Source organism: Salmo salar, chromosome 22 (assembly GCF_965601325.2).
Source record: "Salmo salar chromosome 22, fSalSal1, whole genome shotgun sequence".
NCBI classification, from domain to species: domain Eukaryota; kingdom Metazoa; phylum Chordata; class Actinopteri; order Salmoniformes; family Salmonidae; genus Salmo; species Salmo salar.
In genome coordinates, this window is record NC_138312.1 from 42,039,124 (window position 1) to 42,052,603 (window position 13,480).

The 13,480-nt window shown below is 43.5% G+C and overlaps 1 protein-coding gene across 6 annotated transcripts in view; it reads right to left on the minus strand.

Moving 5' to 3' along the window:
* Positions 1–13,480, minus strand: part of LOC106583506 (neurofascin) — a 161,214-nt gene that overhangs the window by 105,715 nt on the left and 42,019 nt on the right. For 4 of the 6 annotated variants that reach the window (XM_082967620.1, XM_082967619.1, XM_082967618.1 and 1 more), the window contains exon 1: positions 742–820. The exons of the other annotated variants lie outside the window; for them this stretch is intronic. The gene's annotated coding sequence lies outside the window, so the exon portion shown is untranslated. Of the gene's footprint in view, positions 1–741; positions 821–13,480 lie in introns of those variants that run through there. 6 annotated transcript variants of the gene reach the window in all.

A 13,480-nucleotide genomic window follows, 5' to 3' on the forward strand; every position in this document is an offset into this window, starting at 1 on the left:
TTTTACCAAAACAGAGGCAGGGAAATGTATTTATTATGGTTTCAACTGCGGATTGCCCCTTTAAAGAGATGTATGTATGTATGCATGATGGGCAATGGGCAGCAGTGACATGTACACTTGACTACACTGGTTTGTCAATACCAACAATCAACTGTGTCAGACACATTAAGAGTGTGTGTGTAAGTATCTGGTAGTATTGACACTGCTACACACACTGTTAATAAATGATAGAAATGTCCTTTCGGTCTTACAAAACTTACAATATAGCAAACCACCATACAATTATGTGACGGACAAATGACAGAACACACTAGATAGACAAACTAACCACCTCATTGCTCAGATGATTGAGTACAAGCTGATTAAAAAGAAGAAATAAAACAGCTTTTGTGTTGGACAATGACAAATAGACCAGTTTGATGAAAACCATTTCAATGTTCCTCAAAAGACTATTGGAAGGATTTTTCATGTTCATGAATGACAACATTATTGTATGATAATATCAACAAGAGGACAATCAGAAACAGTTTTTACAAATAAAAAACATTTTTTTAAATCCTACAAATCACGGCATCGTGAACATGTGTAGCCATGAGAAAAATATGAATTAACATCCTCATGTCTGTCAGATAGAGCAGAGCTCTCTAACAAAAGCCTCTTTCCGCCTGGCACAGGCAGCTCAACACACACACACACACACACACACAAACACACACAAACCTCTAAAGAGAGACAAGTTACCTCTCTTGGAGACGGTTTCCTGACCAGGTGAAATACTGCTTCACTCTCTCTCTCTGTCCTCCTAGCTCTGACTCGTTCCACATCTACACACACACACACACACACACACACACACACAGATCCTCCATCTGCCACCGCCCCCTTGCCTTCTCCATGCCCACCTCATGAATTATTAATTAGCCCCAGGGCATACACCCTCCACTGCTTGAACGGACACACACACACACACACCCACGCAGGCTCACTCACAGACAAACACACACTTACAGCTTACACACCACACACACACACACACACACCACACACACACACACACACACACAAAGCCAAACCCAGCCAAAGACACACAAATGCATCTACACACAAGCACGCTCAAGCACACACACATGTACATACATGAACACATAAAAGCCCAAACACACGTCATCCATGCGTGAAAACACATGCAGAGCCTACTCACACGCCTATATAAAGACACAGTCAATCATGCATGAACACACACCACGAACAAACACACACATTAACACATGCCCCCCCCCCACACACACACACACACACATACACACACACACACAGGCTCGTCCATGCGTGCTGTTCCATCCTCCCAGGCGTAGCTGGAGATGTAGCCCATCGAGGATGAACCTCAACTGGGAGGGATTACAGCACTGTCATGGCCAACCCTGCCACAGCTGGAAGGGTCAGACAGGCCAGAGAGATCGTGTGGGTGGGTGTATGTTTATCAGACCACGCTTCCATGCTGCTCCTCCCTTCCCATAGACAGAAACTCAAAGGGGAAGTACCCGTGGTAAGGACTGTTAACTTCATTAGGGTAGGGGGCACTATTTTCACCTCCGGATGAAAAGCGTGCCCAAACTGCCTGTTACTCAGGCCCAGAAGGGAGGATATGCATATAATTGGTCGATTTGGATAGAAAACACTTAAAAGAATGTCTGTGAGTATAACAGAACTGATATGGCAGGCGAAAACCTGAGAAAAATCAATCCAGGAAGTGAGATTTTTTTATGTTTGTAGTTTTCCATAGACTGCCTATACAGATTCCATTGGCTTAGGACTCAAATTGCACTTCCTATGGCTTCCACTAGATGTCGACAGTCTTCAGAAATTGTTACAGGCTTGTATTCTGAAAAATTAGGGAGTAAGACCAGTCTGAATGAGTGGACACTGCAGTGTCCCAGAGGTTTTTCATGCGAGCGACTGAGAGCACGCCTTTCTTGTTTTCCTTTTATATTGACGAAGCTATTGTCCGGTTCAAATGTTATTGATTATTATGATTAAAAATAACCTGAGGATTGATTATAAACATTGTTTGACATGTTTCTACGAACTTTACTGATACTTTTCGGATTTTTCGTCTGTCTGTTGTGACTGCGTTTGAGCCTGTGGATTACTGAACAAAACGCGCGAACAAAAGGTTTTTGGAAATAAAGAGGGACTTTATCCTCTTGAGGATACTCTTGAGGAACCCTTCGAGATAAAATCCCGTTAACGGGATGGACAACAACCAGTGAGATAGCACGGCGCAAAATAAAAATAAAAAAATCTCTAAATTAAAATTCAAGTATTATACGGCATTTTAAAGATACTCTACTCGTTAATCCAACCACATTGTCCGATTTCAAAAAGGCTTTACGGTGAAAGCAAAACATTAGATTATTTTAGGATTGCACCTTAGCAAAAAAAAAAAAAAAATGCAATTTTCCAAGCACGGATAGCCGTCACAAAACCAGATATACAGCTAAAATTAAGCACTAACCTTTGACAATCTTCATCAGATGACACTTCTAGGACATCATGTTAGACAATACATGCATTATTTGTTCGATCAAGTTCATATTTATATCCAAAAACCCCATTTTACATTGGCGCGTGACATTCAGAAAATGTTTTCTCCCCCATAACCTCCAGGGAATCGGCACATCAATTTACAGCAGTACTCATAAACGTTGACAAAATGTATAACAATTATTTAAAGAATTAGAGATAATCTACTCCTTTATGCAACTGCTTTGTCAGATTTCAAAATAACTTTACGGAAAATGCACATTGTTCAATATTCTGAGTACAGAACTTAGCCTTCAATGCTAAGCTATAGAGTTAGCCTACAACCACGGCGTCGACAAATCTCTAAAAATATGTTCGAAATATTTTCTTACCTTTGCTGATCTTTGGCGGAATGCACTCGGGAGGGCTCCCACTTCCACAAGAAATGTTCATTTGTTCTGCAAAGTCCATCATTTATGTCCAAATACCTCCGTTTTGTTGACCCATCCAGAACACTTTAAAATGCCATGAGGCGTGGGCGTAAATCCATAGACGAAAAGTTCAAAAGTTCCATTACCGTTTGAAGAAACATGTCAAACGACGTTTACAATCAATCCTTTAGGGTATTTTTGGACGTAAAATTGCTATAATTTTCCAACCGGACAATAGGTATTCATCCCAGAAGAAAAATAATGAACAGCGAACTCGCGTGCACGCGCATCACGAGACACCTGTCCTCAGACTGGCCACTGATTGACTGAGCCACAATTTTCTGCCCGGTAACAGGTGATGGATGAAACCAGTTTCTAAAGATTGTTGACAGCCAATGGAAGCCTTAGGAGGTGCAACGTAAACCCTATGTCACTGTAGTTTCTCAAGGGATTCAAAAGAAGAACTACATTTCTAATTTCTCCCACTTCCTGATTCATTTTTTCTCAGGTTTTTGCCTGCCATGTGAGTTCTGTTATACTCACAGACACCAAACAGTTTTAGAAACTTCAGAGTGTCTCCTATCCAACTCTACTAATAATATGCATATTGTATTTTCTGGGCCAGAGTAGTAACCTGTTTAAATTGGGTACGTTTTTCATCCGGCCATGAAAATACTGCCCCCTAGCCCCAAGAGGTTATCGAACAAAACAAACATTTATTGAGTAAATGGGAGTCTTGTGAGTGCAACCATATGAAGATCATCAAAGGTAAGTGATTCATTTTATCACTATCTCTGACTTGTGTAACTCCTCTACTTGGCTGGTAACTGTTTGTAATGATTTGTCTGCTGGGCGCTGTTCTCAGATAATCGCATGGTATGCTTTCGCCGTAAAGCCTTTTTGAAATCTGACACCGTTGTTGGATTAACAAGAAGTTAATATTGAAACCGATGTATAACACTTGTATGTTTTATTAATTTTTATAATGAGTATTTCTGGTTTAGAATTTGACGCTCTGCAATTTCACTGGATGTTGGCCAGGTTGGACGGTAGCCTCCCACACCCCCTAGAAAGGTTAAACGCTGGTCTGACCAATCGGAATCCATGCTTCAATATTGTTTGATCACGCAGACTGGGATACGTTCCGGGTTGCCTCTGAGAATGACATTGATGTATACACAGACATGGTGACGGAGTTCATCAGGAAGTGTATTGGGGATGTTGTTCCCACTGTGACTATTAAAACATACCCAAACCAAAAAACGAGGATAGATAGCATCACTTGGGCAAAACTGAAAGCGCAAACCACAGCATTTAACAACAGCAAGGTGGCTGGGAATATGGTTGAGTAAAAACAGTCCAGATATGCCCAATCAAAATGTCAGTACAGCGACAAAGTGGAGTCGCAATTCAATGGCTCAGGCACGAGACGTATATGGCAGGGACTCCGGACAATCACCAATTATAAAGGGAAAACACAGAAGTTTTGCTCCCGGACAAGCTAAACACCTTCTTTGCCCACTTTGAGCTCTCGTTCTCCTTGGCCGACATGAGTAAGACATTTAAGCGTGTTAACACTCGCAAGGCTGCCGGCCCAGACGGCATCCCTAGCTGTGTCCTCAGAGCATGCACAGACCAGATGGCTGGAGTGTTTACAGACATTTTCAATCTCTCCCTATCCCAGTCTGCTGTCCCCACTTGCTATAAAATGTCCACCATTGTTCCTGTACCCAAGAAAGCGAAGATAACTGAACTAAATGACTATCACCCCGTAGCACTCACTTCTGTCATCATGAAGTGCTTTAAGAGGCTAGTTAAGGATCATATCACCTCCACCTTACCTGTCACCCTAGACCCACTCCAATTTGCTTACCGCCCCAATAGATCCACAGATGATGCAATCGCAATCGCCATCGCACTGCACACTGCCCTATCTCATCTGGACTAGAGAAATACCTATGTAAGAACACTGTTCATTGACTACACCTCAGCCTTCAACAACATAGTACCCTCCAAGCTCATCATTAATCTTGGGGCCCTGGGTATGAACCCCGTCTTGTGCAACTGGGTCCTGGACTTCCTGATGGGCCGCCCCCAGGTGGTCAAGGTCGGAAACACCACCACTTCTCTGATCCTCAACACAGGGGCCCCCACAAGGGTGCGTGCTCAGCCCTCTACTGTACTCTCCAACTCAACCATAAAGTTTGCAGATGACACAAAAGCGGTAGGCCTGATTACCAATGACAACGAGACAGCCCACAGGGAAGATGTGGGGGTCCTGGTGGAGTGGTGCCAGGAAAATAACCTCTCCCTCAACGTCAACAAAACAAAAGGAGCTAATCGTAGATTTCAGGAGACAGCAGAGGGAGCACTTGAAAAACTTCAAGTTCCTCAGTGTACACATCACTGACAATCTGAAATGGCCCATCCACACAGACAGTACGGTGAAGAAGGTGCGACAGCACCTCTTCAACCTCAGGAGGCTGAAGGAATTCTGCTTGGCCACTAAGGCCCTCACAAACTTTTACCACTGAGTGTCACGTCCTGACCATAGAAAGCTGTTATTTTCTATGGTAGAGTAGGTCAGGGCGTGACAGGGGGGTTTTCAAGTTTAGTTCTTCTATGTTGTTATATTCTAGTTTTGTATTTCTATGTTGGATTTTGTTTGGGATGATCTCCAATTAGAGGCAGCTGGTCATCGTTGTCTCTAATTGGAGATCATACTTAAGTAGGTGTTTTTCCCACCTGGGTTTGTGGGAGATTGTTTTTGAATACGTGTATGTTAACTTCGTCACGGTTTGTTGTTTTTGTTTATTCCGTTTATTTTTGTATGTATTGCATAGTTTCACAGTTCAATAAATATGTGGAACGATAATCATGCTGCACTTTGGTCCACTTCATCCTACGACAACCGTGACACTGAGAGCATCCTGTCAGGCTGTATCACTGACTGGTACGGCAACTACACCGTCTGCAACCGCAGGGCTCTACAGAGGGTGGTGAGGTCTGCCCAACGCATCACCGGGGGAACATAATGAACATATAATAATGTTTACAAACTGATTTTACCCAGTTCATAAGTACGGCGGCTTGCGAAAGTATTCATCCCCCTTGGCATTTTTCCTACTTTGTTGCCTTATAACCTGGTTGTATCATTTGATTTAGACAACATGCCTACCACGTTGAACATTTTTTTATTGTGAAACAAACATGAAATAAGACAAAATACTGAAATATGCATAACTATTCACCGCCCCCAAAGTCAATACTTTGTAGAGCCACCTTTTGCAGCAATTACAGGTGCAAGTCTCTTGAGGTATGTCTCTATAAGCTTGGCACATCTAGCCACTGGGATTTTTTCCAGATTCTTCAAGGCAAAACTGCTCCAGCTCCTTCAAGTTGGATGGGTTCCTTTGATGTACAGCAATCTTTAAGTCATACCACAGATTCTCAATTGGATTGAGGTCTGGGCTTTGACTAGGCCATTCCAAGACATGTAAATGTTTCCCCTTAAACCACTCAAGTGTTGCTTTAGTAGTATGCTTAGCTGCCACCCCCATGCTTCACTGTGGGGATGGTGTTCTCAGGATGATGAGAGGTGTTGGGTTTACGCCAGACATAGTGTTTTCCTTGACGGCCAAAAGCTCAAATTTTAGTCTCATCTGACCAGAGTACCTTCTTCCATATGTTTGGGGAGTCTTCCACATGCCTTTGGGTGAATACCAAACATGTTTGCTTATTTGTTTCTTTAAGCAATGGATCTTTTCTGTCCACTCTTCCGTAAAGCCCAGCTCTGTGGAGTGTACGGCTTAAAGTGGTCCTATGGACAGATACTCCAATCTCCGCTGTGGAGCTTTGCAGCTCCTTCAGGGTTATCTTTGGTCTCTTTGTTGCCTCTCTGATTAATGCCCTCCTTGCCTGGTCCGTGAGTTTTGGTGGGCGGCCCTCCCTTGGCAGGTTTTTTGTGGTGCCATATTCTTTCACTATTTTCATAATGGATTTAATGGTGCTCCGTGGGATGTTCAATGTTTCTGATATTTTTTATAACCCAACCCTGATCTGAACTTCTCCACAACTTTGTCCCTGACCTGTTAAGAGAGCTCCTTGGTCTTCATGGTGCTGTTTGCTTGGTGGTGTTGCAGACTCTGCGGCCTTTGAGAACAGGTGTATATATACTGAGATTATGTAACAGATCATGTGACACTTTTTTGAAACAAGTTATTTTTTTCATTTCACTTCACCGATTTGCACTATTTTGTGTATGTCCATTACATGATATCCAAATAAAAATCCATTTAAATTACAGGTTGTAATGAAACGAAATAGGGAAAACGCCAAGGGGGATGAATACTTTTGCAAGGTATTGTAGGGGGTGCGTACTGGTGGCAGAGAATAAAAATAAATAAAACCACAGTAAACAGAACAATAAAATAAATGGGTAAACAAAACCCGTTACACACCAGCATATCATGCACAAGCACTACAATAAACAATTCCGGACAAGGACATGGGGGGAACAGAGGGTTAAATACACAACATGTAATGATGGAATTGAAACCAGGTGTGTGGGAAGACAAGACAAAACAAATGGAAAATGAAAGGTGGATCGGCAATGGCTATAAGACCGGTGACGTCGACCGCCGAATGCCGCCTGAACAAGGAGAGGGACCGACTTCGGTGGAAGTCGTGACAGGTATATGCTGTATTCAAGTCAAGGCCTATCCTATTCAACTATTATATCCATATACAGTCCATAATGTCTAAACATTCCATTACATACATACTGTATATATTTATACTCTGGACTCTGACATTGCTAGTCCTAATATTTATATATTTCTTAATAACGTTATTTTATTTTTTACATTTGTGTGTATTTACATTTGTGTGTATTGTTGTGTATTGTTAGATATTACTGCACTGTTGGAGCTAGGAACACTAGCATTTCGCAACACCTGCAATAACACCTGCTAAATATGTGTATGCGACCAATAAAATGTTATTTGATTTTGATTTGCATCCGTGCGTGATCAGGAGCCTGTGTGCATGTGCGAGGAGGGGGCAATTAGGGTGGAGTGTGTGTGTGTGTGTGTGTGTGTGTGTGTGTGTGTGTGTGTGTGTGTGTGTGTGTGTGTGTGTGTGTGTGTGTAGAGGGAGCGAGGGTGTGTGTGTGTGGGAGGTGTATCTTCGAGAGCAGAGAGGTCTCCGGGGCATGTTAAATATCCCTAACAGCGTTTTGAGTAGGCTGGGGGTCACAGAGAGCAGCAAGAGGAGAGGGGGACAGGAAGCGGGACAGGGGTGGGGGGTAGAGAAAGCAGTACTTTCTTGTTTAAGGAGATTGGAGGGTGAATGAGATGGGCGGTGATGGGGGTGGGTAGATATCCCCTCGTAGCATCTTGGATTATTGACCTCACCTCGTCCGGCATTTCCCCTCCCGTCTGTCTACTCCCGTTCTCATCTCCGCTTATCCTTAACCAATCACCCTTACCCAACCAATAAATATCCCCTCCCCTTTCCACCAGTAACATGCTAATAACCCTCCTCACATATGATTAAACCATATGCTAACCTAACAACAGCCTACGCAACCCCGCTCACATACAATAAGAAGAGATACGCACGACAGACACACCCACGTGCACCCAGACAGATAAACACTCGCTCTTGACTGACTGATCCTTCTGCTCCAGCCAGAGACACACACAACAAGAGGCAAAAACACAATGTGTACAGACAGACACACAAAAACTGTCCAAAGACGCTAAAGATATGCATAGAGCTAGGGATCCTTAACGTTAAGAAAAATCCCTAACAGAAAAACAATGTTTTGTTTTTACCCCCCACAAAATTAAAATCACAGTGCACCTGGCTCACCTGCTCTTCTCTAATGATGCGACTGCATGTTCAGTCTTCGGCCTGTTGCGTGTAGAATATCCTAGCCTATTCATTGATGATAGGCCCTGATTTACTAGAAGTTGTGAGACATTGCAAGACAAGAAATTGTGAGATACAGCTTTTGATTACCGATAGATAGCCCTAGTGCAAGGTTCTGACTCCTTTTGCGTGGTGGCCGACCTGCCTATACATTGACCCTCCCCTCTCTCTCCGTCCCTCACTAACCCGCTATGAAAGATGCAAGTGTTTGTGTTCTCAGAAGTACCGCAACTAATCAGTCTCATCCGTTCCAAAAATACAGAATCTTAGGAGTCGATTCCTAGCGGAAAATGTCATGGTAAGTCACAGTATTTAACCTACTTTAAAGTACCTTTTTAAGAGAGAGGGCTGATTGACAGTTCTGGTCACCTAGTGATGGAAGTTAGTCCCGCCTTCCTTACAGACAAGTAAAATGCCTGTTCAGTGGCCCTTCGGAACTACAGTATCTCCAGAGAAGGTTTCGTTTCGGCATTTAAAAATCTGTAGTGTACCCTTACAGACAAACAAACACATCCCGGAGCTATGGGAGACTGCTGAGAGAGAGAGAGAGAGAGAGAGAGGGGGAGAGACAGAGAGAGAGACAGAGAAGGAGAGAGAGAGAGAGAGAGAGAGAGGGAGAGGGGGAGAGAGAGAAAGAGAATACACACAATAGAGGACATATCTAACTGGGCTCACTTTATGGCAGGGGCCAAGTGTCTCACACACACGTAAACACACAAACACACATTACCCCATCCCATGTACTCTAGCATATCTTTGGTTATTAAACCCTGTTTGAGGCCATTTACCTTGGGCTGTTTATACTGTTTTATACAGCACACACACACACGCACATGCACACACACACGCACACACACACACACCTTTGAATGTATAAATAAATAAATAAAATGTTCAGATGAACAGATCAGATGGTGTAATAATTATAATCTGAGACAGAAGACTTCTTGCTATCCCATGCTGACCCTCTCAGATGACTCAGCTTCAGATTTGGTTCAGGGGCCAAATAAAGAGAGATACTGTATAAAAAACAACCTCATTATTTACCTGGCTAATAGAACAGAAAGGCTATTAAAGGTTCACTCTGCAAGTCCCATTTCCCTATGCTCTCTCAATTCATTTAAATGCAAGGGCTTTATTGGCATGGGAAACACATGTTAACATTGTCAAAACAAGTGAAATAGATAATAAATTAAAGTGAAATAAACAATAAAAAATGTACAGTAAACATTACACTCAAAGAACTTCCAAAAGAATAAAGACATTCAAATGTCATATTATGTATATATACAGTGTTGTAACAATGTGCAAAAAGTGAAAGTACAAAAGGGAAAATAAATAAGCATAAATATGGGTTGTATTTACAATAGTGTTTGTTCTTCACTAGTTGCCTGTTTCTTGTGGCAACAGGTCACAAATCTTGCTGCTGTGATGGCACACTGTGGTATTTCCCCCAGTAGATATGGGATTTTATCAAATTTGGGTTTGTTTCCAAATTCTTTGTAGATCTGTGTAATCTGAGGGAAATATGTGTCTCTAATATGTCTCTCTCTCTGGGTCAACAACAGTGGGTCTATCTAAAGGCCACAATGATGGAGGGAGAATGCCTCACATTTCTTCCTCTGCTGACATCTATAGTGTGGGCTCCTATGTTAACAAATCCAGAGGTTATTGGGGTGGTCAATGGAGGCTCTGTGTTAACTGTCTTTTCTCTGTATACATCAATGATGTCGCTCTTGCTGCTGGTGAGTCTCTGATCCACCTCTACGCAGACGACACCATTCTGTATACTTCTGGCCCTTCTTTAGACACTGTGTTAACTAACCTCCAGACGAGCTTCAATGCCATACAACTCTCCTTCCGTGGCCTCCAACTGCTCTTAAATACAAGTAAAACTAAATGCATGCTCTTCAACCGATCGCTGCCTGCACCTGCCCGCCCGTCCAGCATCACTACTCTGGACAGTTCTGACTTAGAATATGTGGACAACTACAAATACCTAGGTGTCTGGTTAGACTGTAAACTCTCCTTCCAGACTCACATCAAACATCTCCAATCCAAAGTTAAATCTAGAATTGGCTTCCTATTTCGCAACAAAGCATCCTTCACTCATGCTGCCAAACATACCCTCGTAAAACTGACCATCCTACCGATCCTCGACTTCGGCGATGGCATTTACAAAATAGCCTCCAATACCCTACTCAATAAATTGAATGCAGTCTATCACAGTGCCATCCGTTTTGTCACCAAAGCCCCATATACTACCCACCACTGCGACCTGTATGCTCTCGTTGGCTGGCCCTGGCTTCATACTTGTCGCCAAACCCATTGGCTCCAGGTCATCTACAAGACCCTGCTAGGTAAAGTCCCCCCTTATCTCCGCTCACTGGTCACCATAGCAGCACCCACCTGTAGCACGCGCTCCAGCAGGAATATCTTTCTGGTCACCCCCAAAGCCAATTCCTCCTTCAGCCGCCTCTCCTTCCAGTTCTCTGTTGCCAATGACTGGAACAAACTACAGAAATCTCTAAAACTGGAAACACTTATCTCCCTCACTAGCTTTAAGCACCAGCTGTCAGAGCAGCTCACAGATTACTGCACCTGTACATAGCCCATCTATAATTTAGCCTAAACAACTACCTCTTCCCCTACTGTATTTATTTATTTATTTTGCTCCTTTGCACCCCATTATTTCTATTTCTACTTTGCACTTTCTTCCACTGCAAATCTACCATTCCAGTGTTTAACTTGCTATATTGTATTTACTTCGCCACCATGGCCTTTTTTGCCTTTACCTCCCTTATCTCACCTCATTTGCTCACTTTGTATATCGACTTATTTTTCTATTATATTATTGACTGTATGTTTGTTTTACTCCATGTGTAACTCTGTGTTGTTGTATGTATCAAACTGCTTGCTTTATCTTGGCCAGGTCTCAATTGTAAATGAGAACTTGTTCTCAACTTGCCTACCTGGTTAAATAAGGTGAAATAAAATAAATAAAATAGAGGGACACGGAACACAGAGAGAGCTGGAGGGTTGTAGAGGGACACAAAACACAGAGAGAGAAAGACGAGTCCGACATCAGAATTTTACAGGAAATTGAGAGCCTGTTGTTTTTTTGTTTGAGCAGAGAGAGAGAGACATAAAAAAGAGAGTTGTCTCCCAGTATTCAACTGGCCAGAGAGGAGGATGTCTCTCAGTATTCAACTGGCCAGAGAAGAGGATGTCTCTCAGTATTCAACTGGCCAGAGAGGAGGATGTCTCTCAGAGAGGAGGATGTCTCCCAGTATTCAACTGGCCAGAGAGGAGGATGTCTCTCAGGGAGGAGGATATCTCTCAGGGAGGAGGATATCTCTCAGAGAGGAGGATGTCTCTCAGGGAGGAGGATGTCTCTCAGGGAGGAGGATGTCTCTCAGGGAGGGGGATGTCTCTCAGAGAGGAGGATGTCTCTCAGAGAGGAGGATGTCTCCCAGTATTCAACTGGCCAGAGAGGAGGATGTCTCCCAGTATTCAACTGGCCAGAGAGGAGGATGTCTCCCAGTATTCAACTGGCCAGAGAGGAGGATGTCTCTCAGAGAGGAGGATGTCTCTCAGGGAGGAGGATGTCTCCCAGTATTCAACTGGCCAGAGAGGAGGATGTCTCCCAGTATTCAACTGGCCAGAGAGGAGGATGTCTCCCAGTATTCAACTGGCCAGAGAGGAGGATGTCTCCCAGAGAGGAGGATGTCTCTCAGGGAGGAGGATGTCTCCCAGTATTCAACTGGCCAGAGAGGAGGATGTCTCCCAGAGAGGAGGATGTCTCCCAGAGAGGAGGATGTCTCCCAGAGAGGAGGATGTCTCCCAGGGAGGAGGATGTCTCCCAGTAATCAACTGGCCAGAGAGGAGCTTTATTAGCAACTAACAACAGGGTTAGATGACACGCCAAGTGCGCGTGTGTCTGTGTCCGCATGTGTGTGTGCACGCGTGTGTGTTCGTGATGTGTGTAAACGCAGGTTACTAATGATGACACTTGAAAAGCAGACAAAATGTTCAACCACAACATGACCAAAATCAAAATGCTGTTTCTACAGTCAGCATCTGTGTGGCGTATGAAACCTGCTCAAGGCTACTGTGACGGACTGACAAAACATTTACACAACATCAGCGGTTTGAATAAGCATCAACTATGAGGCATTTTGCCCAGACTCAGTGAAACACTTAAAGTGTGTGATGGCTTGTCATGTGTCCATCCGGGAAACATGCTACTGTTTAGGTGGCTGTGTGTGTGGTTGTATATAATGTTAAAGGAATGGTCCTTTCTTCAGTTGTATTATGCTGATAAGGCTGTTGCTCCAGTAAGATGAACTTCAGACCTGTACTGCATGTAGGCCAAGCTAAACATCTAACACACAGCCAGAGATAGAACAGCATCACTAACTAGCATGCAGCACTATCACCCCAGGACATGACCTCCAGGGCAGCAGGGAACAGGTCAGCAGGCCAGAGTAGGTCCAAAGTGGAGAGCCCTGGGTGGGACTGTAAGGCTAGGCAGGGCCTGGAGGTCCGCCCTCTCTCCATTAATCTCCAGGGCTTTCTATGAAGCACCACAC